The 20,114-nt window shown below is 36.8% G+C and overlaps 1 protein-coding gene across 2 annotated transcripts in view; it reads left to right on the forward strand.

Annotated features, from left to right (window-relative positions):
* Positions 1 to 20,114, forward strand: part of LOC134214092 (calcyphosin-like protein) — a 60,003-nt gene that overhangs the window by 21,761 nt on the left and 18,128 nt on the right. Inside the window, exon 1 of one of the 2 annotated variants that reach the window (XM_062693532.1) lies at positions 1,106 to 1,423. The exons of the other annotated variant lie outside the window; for it this stretch is intronic. The gene's annotated coding sequence lies outside the window, so the exon portion shown is untranslated. Of the gene's footprint in view, positions 1 to 1,105; positions 1,424 to 20,114 lie in introns of those variants that run through there. 2 annotated transcript variants of the gene reach the window in all.

Here is a 20,114-nt window from a genome sequence, read left to right on the forward strand (position 1 = left end):
AAACGCTCTGAAGTTTCCTTTCAAGAGAATCGGGAGATCGTTTCAAAAGGCTCAGAAGCCCCCTTTCCAAATGCTAAGAAACATCCTTTCAAGAACGCTCAGAAGCCTCCTTTTAAAAGACTCGGAAGCTTCCTTTCAAGAGGCTAGAAAGCCTCCTCAGAAGCCTTCTTTCGGGAGGTTTGGAAGCTTACAAGAAGCTAAAAGTGTTTTTTTTGAGACGCTCAGATTCTTTCTTTTAACAGGCTCGTAATTCTTTTTAGGAGGCTTGAAAGCCTCCTTTCGCTAGACTGCGAAGCGTTCTATCTAGATGTTCAGAAGCCTTCTTTTACGAGGCTCGGAAGCCTCATTTCAAAAAGGCTCTCCAAAAGCTTCAAAAGTCCACAAAGTCTGAAGAGAAAATTAAAAAGAAATGGAAATTTCAGACTAGCTCTCCGGTCCGTTTTTGTATTTACATCGAAAAAATAGGGGGTACCTCAATAAATGCAAAAGTTCGAAGGGGTACCTTCCCAGAAAAAGGTTGAGAACCGCTGCTCTAGAGCCCCGCGTATATGTAACAATTTAAATTGAGCTCCAATTTTACTACCTAGCAGAATTTCACTGATACACTTCAACGAAACATCAACAAACAATATATCTAATATGAAATCTTATAGCACAAAGCTGCAAGATTCCTATACCGTGGATTTCCATAACATGCTAATTGTGTAACTTGGTTCGAAACGATGTCTTTGTCTTACCAAAACCAACTGAATACGAAAATCTTTTCCAGTGCATCTGTCTTGACGCCAGGTCTGTCGCAAAATTATTGGAGAAAGCTTGACAGTTCAAACAGATGCTTCTACCAATTAATACTTTTTAGTTCTCAAAAACAATATTTTTGCACATTTCACATTTGATTTTTTTTACAGACCATTGAAACTAGTATCCCATCTGAACCATATCTGTGCGCAATATTGCATTAACGTGATTCATTGCAAGTAATTTAATGAAAATAGAGAGCCTGAGAGCGGAAGAGATATACCATCCAAAGAAGGGTAAAAAACAGATACATCCAGCACATCCAGCTACTTTTGTTGTTGCTGTTGAAGTGTGTTCCGCCCGGCGTGCTTGCTAGCCGGCTAACCAACCGATACTTACTCACGTGTACCGCGAACCACCTTGTCTGAGGAAACTTGTTCTCATTCGCGATCTACCCCTTCGTCGGTTCGGTCCAGTTTCCCTATTTTGTGCTTTTGTAAACGCGTCACATTTAGCTGGAGTACAGTTCCTTCGGAAGTGTTTGAACGGTGTCAATTAAGTGCCATTTGAAGCCACAGGTGTTCGTTTCTGCTGTTGGTGGTGATAATTTAGAAAACCGATCATTCGTTTTCTCTGAACCAGAAGGGGAGCCGACCAATTTTTCATCTGTGGGGCGTACCATTGTGTAAATATTTTAGCATTACTCATGAAACTAGTTTTATTAAGTAGCGGAATTTCTCGTATCTGCTCGTTGCAAGTCATCGGTTCATCTAAATATCGCTTAAGTAGTCGGAAGCAGGCTTGATTTAAACATCTGGTGCAAATTTGGCTTTCATGATCATTTGAAGACTGGCACTTTTTTTTAGTTAGGATCGCCGTATGTACCGATATACTACACTAGCGAAAAACTACCCTTTACCGTAGTTGGTCTGGACTCAATCCTAGTCAACGCGGCGCCATTCGTATTTTATGAGTAGACAAAAAACGTGTACTAATTCCTTAGTTGGGTTCGCCGTATGTACCGATTTACCACAAAGATTATTCCAATCAAAAACAAATGTCTTTTCCTAAATTTAATATTTCTCAACAGGAATGTCTAAATCTAAAGTTTTGTATCTAGTACGCTACCGTTGATCAATAAAATTACGATTACTTCTGTTCGAACAAGTCAAGTGATCTTTTGAAATTGGATGCCTCGACACAGAAAGAGTGGATCTTGAACAAAAGATATCGAGGTGGCAAGGTTAGCCAAATCAAGCCGAATTTATTTCTCTTATAAATAAAAAAAATCGGTATGTTACCAAGCCTGGTAACCTTAATAAATGCGAAATGAATCACGGCATGGTATGACATCAAGTGCGCTATTACATGCATCGTTCGTGGCAAGCGAAAAATAGTGATTGTGAATGGAGACTTTTATATTCCATTTTCAAATTTTTTGGTCCGATGAGTAGTTCGAACTACGTCTGAGATTTGCTCCACTGGGCACTGATCGTGCAACCAAAGATAATTTTGTTCCTTACAATATCAACTGCAAATGATGCTCGTCGGCTATAAATAATGGTCATAAACTAAACCTAATCGATTTATTGGTTCCAAAACCAAACGAATGTGATCGGTTAATTAAACTGAACAATAATCAGATCAAAGTTCTAGAGTGTACTGAAGACGTAAGTTTTTTCAAGGTTTTTCCATCATGGCAAACGCAGCGTATAAGATTCATAGCTAAACAGCAGCGATTCGGTTCGGTTGATGGAGCAATTTTTTTATTTCGCGCTTGGCCGACTCTAGCCTTTGTATTGTTATTACGAGGCTGTGAATCAACATCGTACGAAGATTCAGTGCGGTAGGAAGTATTCCAGTCGAAGATCATGTTTGTAGAATAGTACGCAGCACAAAATAATCAATCGCTGAATAAGGTTTGGTTGGAAGTATCTTAATTAGAGCTATGCACCGCCTTCGGCGATTTTACTCGCGCCGCCGCCTACAATTTTCATAATTTTAGCACACCGGCGACTAATTTCATATAATTAAACATTATTTTTCAATCAAGTCAAGAATCCAACAATTTTATTCAAGTATTTTCAACACGGTTTTAATAAATTTCTCCTGATTAAAAAAATGTTTTTGTTGTAACACTAGCCGTAAATTCGAAATAGCTGTTAAACTTCCCGTCACGGAGTTCCGTCACTCTTGTGACTTGAAGTGTGCTTTTTCGAAGGCGTTGTACTTTTTACAACGGTACAACGTTAGGTCGGCGCCGGGCGGCGTGGTGACATACATCAGTGTTATCCAATCCAATATTGCGAAAATTTAATTGTGTCTTGAAATTGTTTAGTAATTTATTGGAAATGTGTCCAGAGATTCTTCAAAATGTTTCTCCAAAAACTTCCTGCAATTCCTGGCAATATACGAAGAAGTATGATGTGATGATGAAACGACTTTAACCTCGATATTTTGGGTGTTTTTCTTGGCATGCAGTCTGAATTCTAGAGTCTATTTTGACTACTAATATCTAAATTTTACTAATGTCCAGAGCAGCAGTAAAACAAAGCCCAATTGTTACTTTGGAATTAGGTTAGTATGCTAATAAAAACACCCAAAACATCGAGATTACATTCGATTTATTCCAGTAAACCACATATCGTATACCAAAAAGCAAATAAAGTAGCAATTGCATCCATCAAAAATCTAAATCGCACTGCACATCAAACTTTTGTCATATTGTTGTCAAAAAATATTGTATTGAATGCATCGTATAAGATAATTTTAACCATAGTAAGTTAATTAATCATAATCAGTCGTAATTGTGTTAATAAAAATTCGTAATGACTTATTTTCCTTGCAATATCCTATATCAGTGCAAATGAATGTCTATGCAAATCGTAATACAATCGAAACCACTTCAGTCCAAAGAAGTTTCAAGCCGTTGTAAAGATATAAACAATTGTTGTGTAATTCATGTTGGACAAAAATCCGATTCACTTTAAGATGTACAGTATTGTGCGGTGGTAGAGTATCCGCCTGCAGGTCCAAAGATCACATGGCGAGAGGTACTGGTATTTTTTTAAAAATATTTTAATGTTTAATCGTAATACTGTTCGCATAATGTCGGAAAAAATCCTGAAATAAAACACGTATGTACCTATATCGCCTCTACTTTGGTACGTATATAGCCAACCTGTGCATTATATACGATTAAATTGGTTTTTATATAATAACCTATATCGAGAGTTATAGGTACTAAAAATGTTGACTGGGTCATCACATCATACTTCTTCGGATATTCTTAGGAATATTCATCCTGGTTTTATTTCAAAACTATTTCCAGAAATTCTTTTGGTGAATCCTCGAGACATTTTTGTTAATACCTTACATAATTCTTAAGCAAATATCTTTAAGAACTCCCGCGGAAAGTAATCTAAAAACTTCTTCAGATATTTCTTAGAAAATTCCTCAACTATTTCCAAATCTTTGATCATTTTCCAGAAATTTCTTTTTAAAAAAATCACTGGAAATGAATCCAGGAATTAGGTTTAAAATTCCGTCAGGAATTTCTTCTGAGCTCTTTTCAGGAATTCCCACGGAGCTTCCTTCACGAATTCTTTCCGAATTACTTTTAGAAAAAACTTTCAGAATTCTCTCAGGATTAATTCCGGTTATTTCTCAAGAAATTCTTTAAGGAATTCCTCCAAGATTTCCTCCTTTAGGAATACTTTAGTTCTTTAGGAATACTTTCAGATATTCTACCAAAATTGTAGCACGGAATCCTTCGTAATTCCTTAAGAATGTTCAATCGAATTCCAATTTGAAACTTTCTCAAATTTTATGAATTGCTTTGGATATTCCTTCAAAAATTTATTCAGGTAATCCTTCGCAAATTACTTTAGAAATTATTCTAGAGATTTCTTTGAAAATTTCTACAGATATTCCTTCCAACTTTTAAATAAGCAATTCTAAGAATCCCTTCGAAATTCTCCTCAGGATTTTTTTTAGTAATTCCTCTAGACAAACCGTTCAAAATTCCTTAAGAATTCTTCCAAAAATGTATTTGGGTTTCTTCGGAAATTTCTTCCGAAATTTCTGCAAAAATTCCTTCTGGATTCTCTAAGATTTTGTTCAACATCTCTTTAAAAATTACTTTGCGAATTTCTTTATAAATCTCCAGAGATTCCTTTAGAAATTCCTCAAGGAACTCATTTGTAAATTCCTTTGAGGATTTTTTAAGAAACTACTTTAAGGATTTTTTCGAAATTCCTCTATAAATTTCTTCGGATATATTTTTAGGAACTCTTTCGTAAATTTATTTAGGAACACCTAGAGAAATTGTTTTATGAATTCATTTGGAAATTTATTTAAGAATTATTTCCAACTTTTTAATAGATTTTCCGCAAATTTCTCTGAGAACTCCTTCGGAAATTGCTTGAGGAACTCCGACGGAATTTCATTTGGCGGTTCTTTCAGAAATTTCTAAAAGAAGTTCCTCCAGGTATTCGTTTGAAATTTCTCCAGCATTTTTTTTTTAACTCTAAAATGAAATTTAAGTAGCTCTGAATTTTTTTTTCGAAATCTTTCTCAGCAATTCTTTTAGACTTTCAACCAAAAATTATTTCCGAACTTCCACCGGTAATTCCTCCAGGAGCTCTTCTTATTTAAGAATTCCTTCGATAAAATTTCTGGGATTTCGTTTTCGAATTTATTTGAATATTCCTTCGAAAATTTCTTCAGATATTACATTGAAAATTCCTCAGAAAGTTTTCTTAATTGAATTTCTTCTGAATTCTCTTTAGGAAATCCTTTAAATATTTCGTTAGTATTTTTTTCGTAGATTCGAAAGTTCCGGAAGTGATCGCCCACGCCTTTGCTCGCAAGGTTACTGAAGATCTTTCGAAACACATTGTGGAGAAATTTAGAAAAAAAATTCTTACGGAATTTACTAAAACATACCTCAGGTTGTTCTCATAACAATCAAGCCTTCGCTAAAATAGTTCGCTCTATATTGATGAAGAAGGTACAAAGAACGCTATACGAAAAGTGCTCTCTTTGAAAGTCTATTTTCTATTGTTTCGTTGACTTAATGAAAAAAAACATTTTTATGTTAACTATACTACCGCTAACCGCAAGTCGAGCACATCTGTATATGGCGTCCATATACAGATGTGCTCGACTTGTGGTTAGCGGCAGTATAATGGAGTAGCAACTACGAGCAGTCAATCAAGCTCAAAATCATTTTTATGTTAACTATATGAGTCCAACGAATTTTTGAATTAGATAATCAACTCGGTTAGAGGTTCAACAATTCGACCGTTATCAGTCCACTCATTCTTCTAATTCATTTTGTCGGTCAATTGTCAAATTCCATCAAATTACGTAATAGTAACATTGTTGAATTCAAGCTGTTTTAATTCAAATTAGCTAATCTATAGATGACCAACTTACTCAGGTGACTTTTAAGGCCAGTAAACTATTTCAACTATATCATTTATTTGGTAAGCATTCTAATTTGAACAGTTAATCAATTCGTAGTTGACCAAAACGTAGTTAGCCAAAAAGACTGGAGTAGGGGTCAAAAGATAACATTGAACAAAGTTAGGCAAGTGGCCTCTCAATTTTAATAAAATACAATGAAAATAACATCAGTTCGAATAAGACTTGACCTTTTGGAATTAGATCCAGGATCAAACTCCCGGGTCAAAAAAGTGGACCAGGGGAGGGGTTTCGAAAAAGTCTACGTTAGTCTACGATGTGTGACGGGGGGGGTATACCAAAAGTCTACGTAGACTTTTTGTTTTAATTTTTTTTTTTTGAAAACAATTTATACAGCAGCTATGGCGAAAGTTTACTTGTTTGATTTTTTAGGATTTCCCAGGATTTTTTTTTGCAAGACTTTACCGAAATAATTTCTTGAATTTTTCCCAAAAAATCTTATGAATTTCACTCAAGTAATAGTCTAACTACGGCTTAAAACCATCATGGATTTCACCAGGAAACTATGTTGAGCAGTGAAATTCTCCGAAGTATTCTAAAAATAAATTCTAAAATTTTACAAAATTTCCGTTTAGATTTTTTTTTGCAGATTCTACTAGAATATCTTTTGATTCTTAGCAGGAACTTTTTTGGAAGCTACAAGTGATTCACGGGAAATTATGTCGTACTTCAACGGAAAATTCTGTGGAATTTACAAAGGAAGCAGTTTGGAATATCCAAGAAAAAGTCTCCAAAAGATATTCTTTGAAACTTGACAGGGAGTTTTCCCGAAATTCCGCGAGAAAACCTTCAGAATTTCCACTGCAGAAAGGCGAAACTTTTCTTAATTTCGGAAATTCTTCGGAATTTTCGCGAGGAATTTTTTGGACGTATAAGCGATATTCTTCGAAATTTCATGGGAAATTCTTCGTAAATTTCACGGCGATTTCGTCGGGATTTCTAATGCAAATTCTTTGGAATTATCGATGGAAAATCTTTTGGATTGTCTAAAGAAATTTTTGACTTCCACGAAAAATTATTTGAATTTCCCACCAACAACTCTTTTTGCAATTTTTGTGAGAAAGACTTTGTATTTTTTATTAAAATTTATAAGAATTTTTTACGAGAAATTCACCAAAATTCAAATGAAAATTCTCCATAATATCCACCGAAAATTACTCGGAATATTCTGTACAATTTATGGACATATTTATAAATTTCCTCAGGAAATTGTACCAAATTTGAAAAGCAAATTTAAAAATAAGTAGAAAACGGGAAATATTTCCGGAATGTTAAGGGGAAAACTTTTGGAATTTAGAAGGAAATTCTTGGGATTTCAAAGGATGATTATTCAACGGGACATTGCATGGAATTTTCCAGAAAAGCATCGAAATTTTCACGGAGAGTTCTCCAGAGTATTACCGGGAAATTTATCAATCGCGAAACTCTACGAAATTTTTACGAAAAACTTATCGGAATTCCAACCCGAAAATTTTCGAAATTCTGAAAATTCTTCATTTTTCTACAAATTTGAACCGGCGTATAGAATAGACAGAGTGACAGATTTTAAGCAGTGGCGCGCCGATGCAAAAGTGTTGGTGGCGGCACACCTCTAGAAGAAATCGAGTTCAACAGGAATCAAATTAGTTGGTTTTGAGATTTGGGTTCAGAAGCTGTACACAAAGGATTAAATTTGATTTCATTTTAAATTGATTTTTGTTTTGTTGGATTTTGTTCAGTTTGATTTTGTTATCTGTAAAATTCAAATTTTACTGTAATGTTTACATACTGGAATGGATTTGAATGGCTGAATTGCTTATAACGGGGTTGATTCCCATATTTTTCCAATAGCATGATATTTTGTGAAATTTATAAAAGTCTACGTATACTTCATAGGGGGGGGGGTAGTTTCGGAAAAGTCTACGAAAGTCCCGAAAAACTTTTTTTTTCTCCCTGAAATGGAACTTTTTAGTTGGAAAACCATCGATTATTTACTACGAACCCTATTAAATGAGATTCCTGATTTTTTTTCAATCATCATATACTTAAAAATTAAGGGGAATCGATTATTACCAAGTTATAGTCTTAATAACTTATTTATTGGAGCTCAAGCATCAAAGAGCATAAAAAAGCCGAACTCGATAAATTTATGTAATTCTTTGAAAATAGCTAAGAAAGGCTTGGATGGAGATTATGCACCGCATCGTAATCCTATGCACATATACACCAAATTCTTTCCTAACACAAGCCACAATGAATCGACTGCTTTGAGCGTGCTTACAGCGGCACACAAGGAGTTAAATTTCTGAAATCAATATAGCGAAAGGCATCTAAGGTACGATTTCTCAAAATTAAGCACTTTAATCGAAACAATATTTGGCTATTTTGTGCATATACTATAGTTCCCGGATGTGGCTGCGGCGAGTAGAAAATCAGCCACTGCCAGTAATTCATTGAAACTTGTTATGTGAATGAAAAAGTTTAACTGGTATAAAATATACAAAATAAAATCATAAAATTATACAAAAAAGAACTGTTACGAAAATTATTTTGAGCTTTTTAGTGGAATGTCTTCACTCGTCTCTTCAGTGTCTCGTACTTGACTCGACTTCGAAGTCGAAGTCAAGTACGAGACACTGAAGACGGCCTTACTGTTGAGGTCGAAATACGTATCTGTCAAGATACAATTAAGTGGTGTAATTCAATGGGATTGTACAAACTCGTCTTATGACAAGGGAAAAAAGAACTGTTAGAATTTTATTTTATTAAAATATACAAAAATTCTAAAACTGCATTCCGTCTGAAAACGGTATTGTAAAAAGCAACAATTTATATACCTATTCAAGTATAAACACAATTCCTCCATTGGGCCGGAAAACATAGATAACAATTTCGCTGATCCAATGTCTTCATAGGCACTTCGCTTTGGTTGTTGCGATAAGCTAAAACCCTAACACTAGGTGAGATCCTGCCATCTAGCGTTGACTAGACTTCACCCTGACTAGTGCCTTCATCGTCAGTTCCCTTACGGCTATTTACGACCACATTTCGACATTGGACATGGTAAAGCAAATCGAAAGCAAGCTAATCAGTAATCTACATTTACATCCTCCTGTAGTCCAGTGTAGAACAAAAAGTTCAGCGCTTATATCGGGGAATGGTGGTAGGAAATGCGCACTTTCAATATTATTCGATATATTTATCATTGCTGCTTTTATCAAAATTCGCCTAAAAAGACTTTAAAAAAAGATCATTGATTTTTCCTTTGAAAGCGTACAATGAATTACAAGAAAATTATTAAGCTCTTTCAGCGGAATGTCTTCACCTGTCATAAGATGAGTTTAGTACCACCACGATACTGTATGTGCCTTGACTTTCCTGTCATTATTAGGTGAAAGGATTCAGGGAGAACATTTTTTGGTTTTAAACTAAAAAGAACACTGGATTTTGATCAGAAATTCAAAAAGCGACGTATTTATAACCGTCTAGTGCTTTAACTAAGCGGGTCATATCAGCTAGGGCGGCATTCCCCGTTAAAAAAAATGTGTTGGTTTTATGTGTTGGGCCAATGTGTCTCATGTCTCATGGGTGAATTGTGCACCATTCCCTATTTTTGATCGTCACTTCACTGCACATTTCGATATATTACCGTATACGGCGTCAGTTAACATCAGCGTGTGATCGACCACTGATTTTGATATAAAGTATATAGCGAAACTGTTCCCATTTCCATCTTACTGTAAGAAATTCACGTCATCTTGAAACAAAAAAATAAGACTTTTTTTTGTTGGGCGAAGAAGGCATTAATTGCATATATTCTATTTTCCTATCATGCTAGAATATTGGTTTAAACCTTGCCTTGCGAGCTAAAGCGTAGGATTGCCAATCCGGAGAATCAATAAATAACTGGGGAAATACTAATAGAATCTTCTTCTTCTTCTTCTTCTTCTTCTTCTTCTTCTTCTTATTGACATTACATCCCCACACTGGGACCGAGCCGCCTCGCAGCTTAGTGTTCATTAAGCACTACCACAGTTATTAACTGCGAGGTTTCTAAGCCAGGTTACCATTTTTGCATTCGTATATCATGAGGCTAACACGATGATACTTTTGTGCCCAAGGTAGTCGAGACAATTTCCAATCCGAAAATTGCCTAGACCGGCACCGGGAATCGAACCAGCCACCCTCAGCATGGTCTTGCTTTGTAGCCGAGCGTCTTACCGCATGGCTAAGGAGGGCCCCTAATAGAACTAATAGAATACTATGTTGAAAAGCAGGTCAAATTCCAGTGGGAATCTAGAGCCAGGGCTGCCCAACGTACGGCCCGCGGGCCGGATGCGGGCCTTGGCTTCATTTTATATGGATCGCGGTGTGTAAGAAAAAATACTTCATAACCGGCTCTATAACTTTTTTATGTGGCTCAAGAAGCTTCTTCTTATCATTTATTAATAAATACAGAAGGTTATTACTGATTAAAAAATTAAATCTGGCAAGCAGGGAGTCGAATCATACAGCACGGACCAGTTGTGCTGTTAATAAGATTTTGGCAGTACGGATGAAACCTTTCCAGGGCGGAGAACTTGTTATGAAATGCTCATCGGCTATTGGTGATATCGTGTGCTCTAAATAAAAAGTCTCCTTCACTAGTATTAGTTCCTCGTAATCCACGGCGAAGAGTTAAAGTTCTCAGTAGAACTACGTTACGTGAAAAAGCCGCCTGCTTCTTATTCTACCTGCTCGCAATCGATGAAAATACTTAATGTAAAAAAAACAAGGCACATGTAGCTCTGTCTTCATAAGTGGAATTTGTAATCATCTTCAAATAACAAAGAAATTAACAGCTTTGATCCCAATGAAGGAAATGACTACCGGTATAGACCTGGGGATAAGCTATTAAGACTTGTATGAAGAAGCTTGGACTCTTCTTTGGAAACCTCCTCCTCGTTTGTCGGGTGAAGATCACTGCGTCCAGATTTTAGGACTATTGTGATATATCCTTTTACTGTGAAATACGCAAGTTATCTCAGTAACATGTTTGTCACTGAGATACCTTGGTATCGACTGAACTCAAGACCATCTATTATTGATGAATAGAGATCCTGAGTTACAGTATGTGACTCCCCCATTCTGGCGAGACTAGCTTTATGAAGCCAACCACGTCCTTGGGGGATAAGATCCATATGTCAGCAGGCCCTAAAAAGGGCTTGCTGAGAACTTTGAACCTACGTTGGGTGAGTGCACTGCAATAGCAGAGGATGTGTTCTGATGTTTCTCTCTCCTCGTCACAGAAGCGGCAATTTGAGGTTTGGATTGCTCCGATCTTTTGTAGATGGTATCTGCAGGGCAGTGTCCAGTTATTAGACCGGTGTAGATGTTGAGATCCCTTTGTTGAGACCTAATAGTTGTTGGGTTTTCTTGGGGTTAATCGTTACGAGCCTTTTGGATTGGCTCGTATGGGGAAGTGCATTCCAGTTTGATGTGATTTGACTGACCATATATTTGTTCAGTTCCATTTTTACAGAGCAGTCTGAGATCCCGCAGAAGGGCTCAGGGCCAATGAACCTTTCATTAGATCCATTCCTGGCTAGCTCATCAGCAATCTCGTTTCCCTCTAGACCCGTATGTCCTGGGATCCAATATAGGTAGACTCGATTGCGTATGGATAAGTTTTTCAAAGCCAGAATGCATTCCCACACTAGCTTTGAGTTACAAGTGTAGTTATTAAGCGACTTAAGTGTTGCTTGGCTGTCAGAGAAAATACATATTTTTGCAAATCTATACTTTCTCCTCAGGCATAATAACACGCATTCTAATATTGCATATATTTCCGCCTGAAATATCAGGGCCACTGTCCTAAGTGGACAGAAATTTTGTTGTAGGGCCATAGATTCCGGATCCTGTCAGATTATTCATTTTCGAACCATCTGTGAAGAAATTTATAGAGCCTGTTGGAACGCTGGGTCCACCTCCTTCCCACTCCTGGCGGGAAGGAATGAACACATCGTAAGGTAAGTCATAATTGACTACCGTTTCCATCCAGTCACTACAAATTCCTATTGCGGGATTTATGGCAAATTCATTTAATATGCTGAGGTGACCTGTAAGGTCTCCCGACAGCAGTGTTTTTGTTCTCTTTAACCTTAGAGCACTTTTTTCCGCTTCCAGCTTTATGAATTGATCTAACCGGGGCAGGTGAAGCATTGCGTCTAGGGCCAAAGTGGGTGTACTACGAACTGCACCAGTGATGGCTATGCAAGCGGTGCGTTGGATTTTGTTGAGCTTAGCCCTTGCAGCAGCCTCATTAGTTTTAGGCCACCAGACAAGGGAAGCGTAAGTTGTCCTGGGACGGACAATGGTTTTATATATCCACATGATCATACTTGGTTTTAGGCCCCATCTTTTACCAAGGGTTTTTGAACATACCCAAAGTGTATTGAGACCTTTCTGCACAACTGATTGGAGATGAGAGTTCCAATTAAGCTTTGCGTCGAGTATGACACCTAGATATTTTACTTCACTTGAATAAACTAATTGTGTTTGATTCAAGAAAAGGGGTTTCAGTTGTACCTTTCTCCGTTTGGTGAAAGGGATAATGCAAGTTTTTGTAGGATTTATGCCTAGTTGATACTTTTGACACCAGGAAAAGTGTGAATTAGGGCAGATTGCTTTTTTTCCACGATAACACTTTCGAATTTGCCTCGTACAATAATGACAACGTCATCAGCATATCCAACCACTTCGAAGCCTCTTCTCTCTAAGCTGTCTAGAAGCTCATCCACCACCAGTGACCACAACAAAGGAGAAAGCACTCCGCCTTGCGGACACCCCCTTGTTGCTTTAACAGTGATGTATGAACCGCTAAGCTCAGAGGAGATTTTCCGATTAGCTAGCATAGCATGTACCCAGGTAACAATGCATGGGTCGAATTTTCTCCTCAACATTGCTGACCCTATAGACAAATAAGAAGCGTTATCGAATGCGCCCTCAATATCAAGAAATGCTACAAGAGCAATTTCTTTTGCATTAAGTGTTTTTTCGATTTTTGAACTACCGTATGTAGTGCCGAGATCGTAGATTTTCCACTTTGATAAGCGAATTGGTTTTTGACAAAGGCATTGCTTTCATAAATTTGTGATTTATGTACTCGCATAGTACCTTTTCCATAATTTTGAGCATTACAGAGGATAAACTTATCGGCCTGAATGCTTTGGGGTTGGTTTTATCTCTCTTGCCTGCCTTCGGAATGAAGACAGCCCGGATTTGACGCCAATCGTTAGGTATGTGCCCCAAAATCAGACTCGCCTTAAAAATCTCAACCAAGGGTGGAACCAGTGTTTCTCCTCTTTTTGGATCAACGCTGGAAATGTTCCATCCATGCCAGGAGACTTAATGGCTCGAAAGATCTCACAGCCCTCTCAACCCTGGCCTGAGTGAAAGCTTCCTTTGCAACCTTTATTGCGTCTTTTAGACCCAGAAACACATGATTGGATCTCTTGTGGATCTGAGACAACAATTCCAGTGCCTTGGTCGCCGATGCTCGACTCAGGGATTGAATCAGGAAGTGGATCTTTAACAATTCGCTCAGTGTATCGCTAGGCTCTACAGTGAGCGAACCATCCGTCTTTCGGAGGCTACCCACACCATTGGAGTGGTCTTTTGAAAGAGTTTTTGGAGTCTGGCCACTACGGGTGTATTCTCTATGCTTTCACACATTAGAATCCACGATTTCCGTTTGGCTGACCTTATTTCTTTGTTGTAGTTCGTCAGGGCCTTTCTGTATAGGCTCCAATCGCCGGTTCGCTTAGCACGATTGAACTCCCTACGCGCAGTTTTCCTAAGCTTCTCAAGAGTTTTATTCCACCATGGAACGTCTCTACTCGAACTAGTTGATTTAGTTGGACAGCTCTCTTGGTAGGCGTTAAGGATTTTGTTTTTAATGGATTTGGACGCATCTTCCAATTGTGTTATGGACTTGATGTGACTTTCTATGATGTACTCTTCGGATCGTAGGATAGCTGAGTAGGATTCCCAATCAGTTTTCTTAGGATCTTTAAACGTTTTTCCATCGTTAGACCCCTTCCCATTCGAAGATGATGTGTTTATGGTCTGACATTGATATTTCTTCAGAAACATGCCAGTTTTTTATTTTATCAGAGATAGACCGACTACATAGAGTCAAGTCCAAAACTTCCTGACGAATGGAGTTTTCAAACGTGGGCTTGTCACCAACATTACAAATGTCAATGTTCTTGGAAGAGAGAAACTGTAACAGGTACTCACCTCTGGTGTTTATATTGGTACTTCCAGTTTATATTGGAAACCTAAGTCCTAACATCTGATGAAGCTCCGGTAATGACGGGAGTCAACTTTACCTACGCGAGGAAACTCAACCACCACTAATTCCAAATTATGTTGACGAAAATGAAAGCAGAATACAGAAATTCATTGTGCTAGTTCGTTGTCTAACTAACTAACGTTGGTTGCTTGAGAGAGAGAAAGGAAATCACACTATTTTTACAAAGATAAAGCAAAACCAATGCCCATGCTGCATGATCCTGAATGGGTGAAAGCCTTATAGTAGGGGAAACTGGACACACGTGATCCCTGGGGACACATGATCCCCCCCTGTTTTCTCGAAACCTAATAAAATTTTTATACCACTGATTTGTGTAAAAAGATCCGTTAAACAAATAATTGAATCTGAGTTACATTTGATGTTAGTTCCTTTATGTATATGGGTTTTAGAAAGGTTTTAATATTTTAGCGTTCTCAATTCTTTTTTTCTGCAAAGGTAGAAAGTTTAATAACTTTGAATATATCCAACCAAAACGTGTCAAATTTTTACTGGACGCAGTTTTATTATTGCAGAATTGAATAAGCTTATTAAATTGATTATTGCTCATTTCAAATTGAGTGGATAAATAGACCAAGATAAATACTCAACATGGACACACTTGATCCCCCACAGTATGGACACACTTGATCCCGATATTGCCTACATTAAGGCGTTTGTTGTATTCCATTGCATTTGTATATTATTGTATTACATGCAACTTATTGATCTGTTATGATTCGTTTCCGTTATTAAAAGTTAAAATAGATTTATTTAGGTACTTCCTACAATTTTATTATTCAAGCACACGCGTATTTTGAATTTGCCAATAGCCTTATCTCATTACCTAGAACAAAGTTTAGTTAAACATGCTTTGATTAGTTTTATTAAATGCGAGTAAATTAAATAGCATAATATTCAATCTAAAATTAACTGAAGTTTTGAAAACACTTAAGAAATAACCGGGTGTAAAATCAGTACTGTTAGATCTACTGTTCAATAGTACTTTCTTTTATAAATGGGTTAAGTTTATTTAGAAATACTATTTTCATCGTATTTTATCGCAAGTCTTCCTGTTTGTCTTCTTTTAAAACGTTTTAACAATAGGTTAATCCTATCGCTATTCAGTATTTTAAAAGAAATCGCATTCATGTATTAATAATATACACGTAAATACAATGCTTCAAGCATGAGTGACAGTACCACATTGATTTATGGAATCACCAGCCTGGTAGGATCACGATCGTGGTATTGGTAGTAGGCTGGCGACCGCGATGCATCAAAGACATTTTTGGTTTATTTCGAAATAGGCACACTGGGATATGTTTTTAAGTGCGGGAAAGGTTTTTAAGCGCGGCTAATTTTTAAAATTATAAACAGTATAATTAGATTTAAAAACAAAAAAGATATATTTAATATTTATGTATCGTTCAACCAGTTTTGGTATCATAACTGTATCAGCCACACAGAGATTCTCTTGGAAACATCATTGTTGTCGTAATACGACCCCTGCCTTTCAGTGGCGTGGATTGATTGCATAAATAATCATCAGCATGTCAACTATGTTGGAAATTGTCACTGTTACTCTATTGGAGAACCAAAATACTTGCCTTACTTAACACCAACAATATTTTTATTTTTCGCCATACTGTTTTTACGTTAAACTATAAATAGTTTTTAGGATTTGAAAACAAACCAATTTGGTCTTTTATCAGGCTTGAAAGAGCCTAAATATGTTCAGCTCATAAAGGGATCATTTCCCCCCGATATGGGGATCAAGTCTCCCGCAAGTTTTGAAAATGCCAAATTTTCTTTCTTTTAGAAAAATCAATTTTTCGATAACTTTCATGAAAAAATAATTTCTTCCGATGATGTTTTTGAATAACTAATTAAATTGTTCATCAAGTCCATCTTAAATCGTATAAATATAAGCATTTTACATCGAGAAACATCCGAAATAAAAAGTGGGGATCATGTGTGTCCAGTTTCCCCTACTTGAAAATAAAGCTGCCACGTCGAACTTTTATTATCCAACATGCAAACTATTGAAACAATTTGGGAAAAATGATTGTCGAAAACTGGTACATTTCTCTAATTTGGTAGAAAACAGTTCATGCAAATCTGTTAAATATGCTTTTAAACTTGAAGCCTTTCGACAGAAGTTTTCGATCTTATTCGCTAATTTTTTAGAACACAGTTCCTCAACACCGTTTACTGATGTATAGGGTAATTGATCCGATAGTCGTGGGTGTTCCTATAGTTGCGGTAGTGTTGTTTTTAGAAAAACTATGAATTTAACGCAGCAACCCATATAGTCAATCAAAGTGTAGTCCTGTCATTGAATGATATAACGGAAAACAGTTTGGATTCCCCTCAAAATCGGTAAATTATCACTAAAATATAGTATCTTTTTTCGTCTTTGCACAAATAGTTGCGGTAGTGTTCCCATAGTTGCGAGTCCCATAAGAAAACAATGGGATTCGCAACTATAGGAACACGAAGTGAAAAAATATCGCAACTATTGGAACACTGCACCAATAATTGGAAGTATCAGTTTAGGCAACAACGATGGATGCTGCTACAACTGAGAAACTTATTTTTGAAGCATAATTAGTGACTATTCGTTTTGCATACTTGAGGTAGGTGAAATGGAGTATATGCTTGGTGTAAACCAACAAATAGTGGTGGATCGTGCTTAGTTCCTCCACTATTGGGTCTTTTACCCTATAATGTGCAGTGTTTCAAATGGAGGTAATTGACCTCCAATTCAACAACGAGCTGAAATCTAAATTTCAGAAAGACACATCTTTTGTTAGATATTTTTTTCCTTCAGAAGTACATATCGGTGTGAGCAACTCTTATCAAGAATAAAATCAGTAAAAAGAAATTGTTGATCTTCATTATCTGCTTGCAAAATTCGACCACCGATTGTGAAATCAACATGCGGCGAGAATTGGAAAAAAAGGCCAACAATTCCATGTCCTGTTACGTAAAAAGAAAATAAGCATACACAAAAAAATTGTTAAAAAGCAATAATATCGTCATAAGACGAGTTTGTACAATCCCATTGAATTCAACTACTTAATTGTATCTTGACAGATACGTATTTCGACCTCAACAGTAAGGCCGTCTTCAGTGTCTTATACTTGACTTAAAAATGGAGGATAAGTGCCTTAAAAATGAGTAACATTGTTTAACGCGATTTTTAAGATAAAAATTGTATTTTGGTCATACATTCTTATCCCATAGTCCGATCTGGCTAATTCTCAATAGAAAACAATAAGACAGGATTCCGAAAGCAACTTGCTGCGAGCAAATCGGTTAAGGATAAGTGTTTAAAAATGAGTGACATTTTTTACGCGATTTTTACGATGAAAATTGTATTTTTGCTATAACTTCCGAGCCCGAAGTCCGATCTGGCCATTTCTGATCATTTCGGTTAACAAAATAATTAGTTTTTTATGAAGAGTTCAGGTTTTAAATATGTTTCAGTTATAATGGCAATCAGTGGCGCCAGGAGTGGGTAGGACAAGTAGGACATGTTCTACGCACGAATTTTCCTGGGTGGGACAGTCAAGGCATTGTCCTACCCATGATTCTGATGAGAACATATCATTTAAGTAATTATTTTAGTTGCAACACTGTCTGGTAGGTCTGATTACTAGTTCTACAAAAATATAATCAAATTTTTGGGAGTTTAACGCTTTATTCGATGAAATGGATTTGTAGAAACCTGAAAGGATTAATCTAGGACATCACAAATCTAGTCCGCAAGGGGTTCTGGTTCTGTTAGCCAAAGGATTAATTGACGATCATTAGATTTCCTGGAAGTGGATCCATAGAGGTTTCTAAAAGTTTCTGAGGTAGAAAGGACAACATTTCAATTGAACAAAATTTAAAAATCTCCGATTTTATATACATGATATTTACAACAATAATTTTAGAAATATATTTCTAGAGAAATATGTAGCTTCACAGAGTCTCTCCTGTTTTATTACACGGACAGTTCTGTAACCAATAAACCAAGAATGTGCACGCGTTATCGTGTTTAATACGCATTGAGAGCGCGTTTGAGTAAAAATTGAGGGGTGTAAGTGACATTTTGGTCAAATTTGAGTTGACTACAGCAAAAAATGCTTTGGTTTTAGAGCTTTGCGGCAATATGTTGATATAGTTTGTACGTTGTTTGTAAAAAATGTGAAAATTCACAAAAAAAAGTGTTTTTTTGAAGTTCTATACAAATTGTATGAAACAAAAAAATATAGAAAAACTTTGCACCCATTTTTCTCAAAACTAAGTTTTTGTCACTTACACCCTTTGCGTTTGACCCCCTCAATTGTTTTCGTTTCTATGTCTTAAAGTAGCATCGTAAAATGAAATATTCCTCGGGTACTTATACAAAAGGACGTATATGACTTTGTAAACAAAAATTCAAACGTCGATTTGTCCAATCTGATGGCACTCCCATGCAAACCATCACCACAAGCAGGTAGGGGAAGCCTTCGGCTACCTATTGGTGGTGTTGGTTTGCGTGAGAGTGCCGTCAGATTGGACAAATCGACGTTTGAATCTTTGTTTACAAAATCACATACGTCCTTTTGAATAAGTACCCGAGATTTAGTCGCTTTCCAAGGCTTGAACATTACCATCCCTCTTGTAGCAAAGATTGATGAATTAATTTTTCTCACCATCGTACATTGACCATTAACCAGATTTGTTATATTTAGAATTGTTTATATGTAAAATGGGCATCGATTCCTCAATACCAGGACTATCATCCAAATCAGCATTTCGCCTGTTTGTCCTACCCACGGCCATAAACGTGGATGGCAATGTACACATTATGAACTGATCGGAAGTTGAATAATTCATCTTCCTTACCCTTTAAAGGGCGGGCGTTCCAATTTGTTTTTTTTAAAGAATTATTTGGATCCATTGAAACGAAGTCTAATAACATTTTTTTGAGTAAATTTGATACCAACCTGAACAGCTTCAGTTTTGGTATTTGCTTTGAAATTTGCATTTAGAAAATCAAAGTCGGAAGCAGACATGCTACCTGAGCCGTCAGAACGAACGTTATTTTCCGTTGAAGAACGGGGATGAAAATCATTCATCGTCGGTAAATTTTCAGAAATGAAATTTTGCCTGCCTGTAGCGATGCTTGCATAGGTGGGCGTGTTTGACAAATTAGAATTCGACGAATTGTTCGTTACCCTGTGAGAGGTAGGAGCAAAAATGTTGTTGTTTACCCGGCGAATCTGGGATCCTATTAGAAATTCCCTTCATCAGTTTTACACTGGAATTTTAAACTTTTTTGCGTGAAGGGCATTCCCAGAAATTTGATTTATGATTGCCCCCACAATCAGCACATTTAAATTTATTGGAATCTTCACTTACAGGACAGGCGTCCTTGCCGTGAGAGGTTCCACCACAAATCATGTAGTTAGCATCCAAGTGGCAATGTTTAGTTCCGTGACTCCACCTTTGGCACTTACGGCACTTAGTGGGGTTTTGGAAATTTCCTCCAGGCCTGCGGAATTGTTCCCAAGTAACACAGACATGGGACATAATACAGGCC

This window comes from Armigeres subalbatus, chromosome 2 (assembly GCF_024139115.2).
Source record: "Armigeres subalbatus isolate Guangzhou_Male chromosome 2, GZ_Asu_2, whole genome shotgun sequence".
NCBI lineage: Eukaryota > Metazoa > Arthropoda > Insecta > Diptera > Culicidae > Armigeres > Armigeres subalbatus.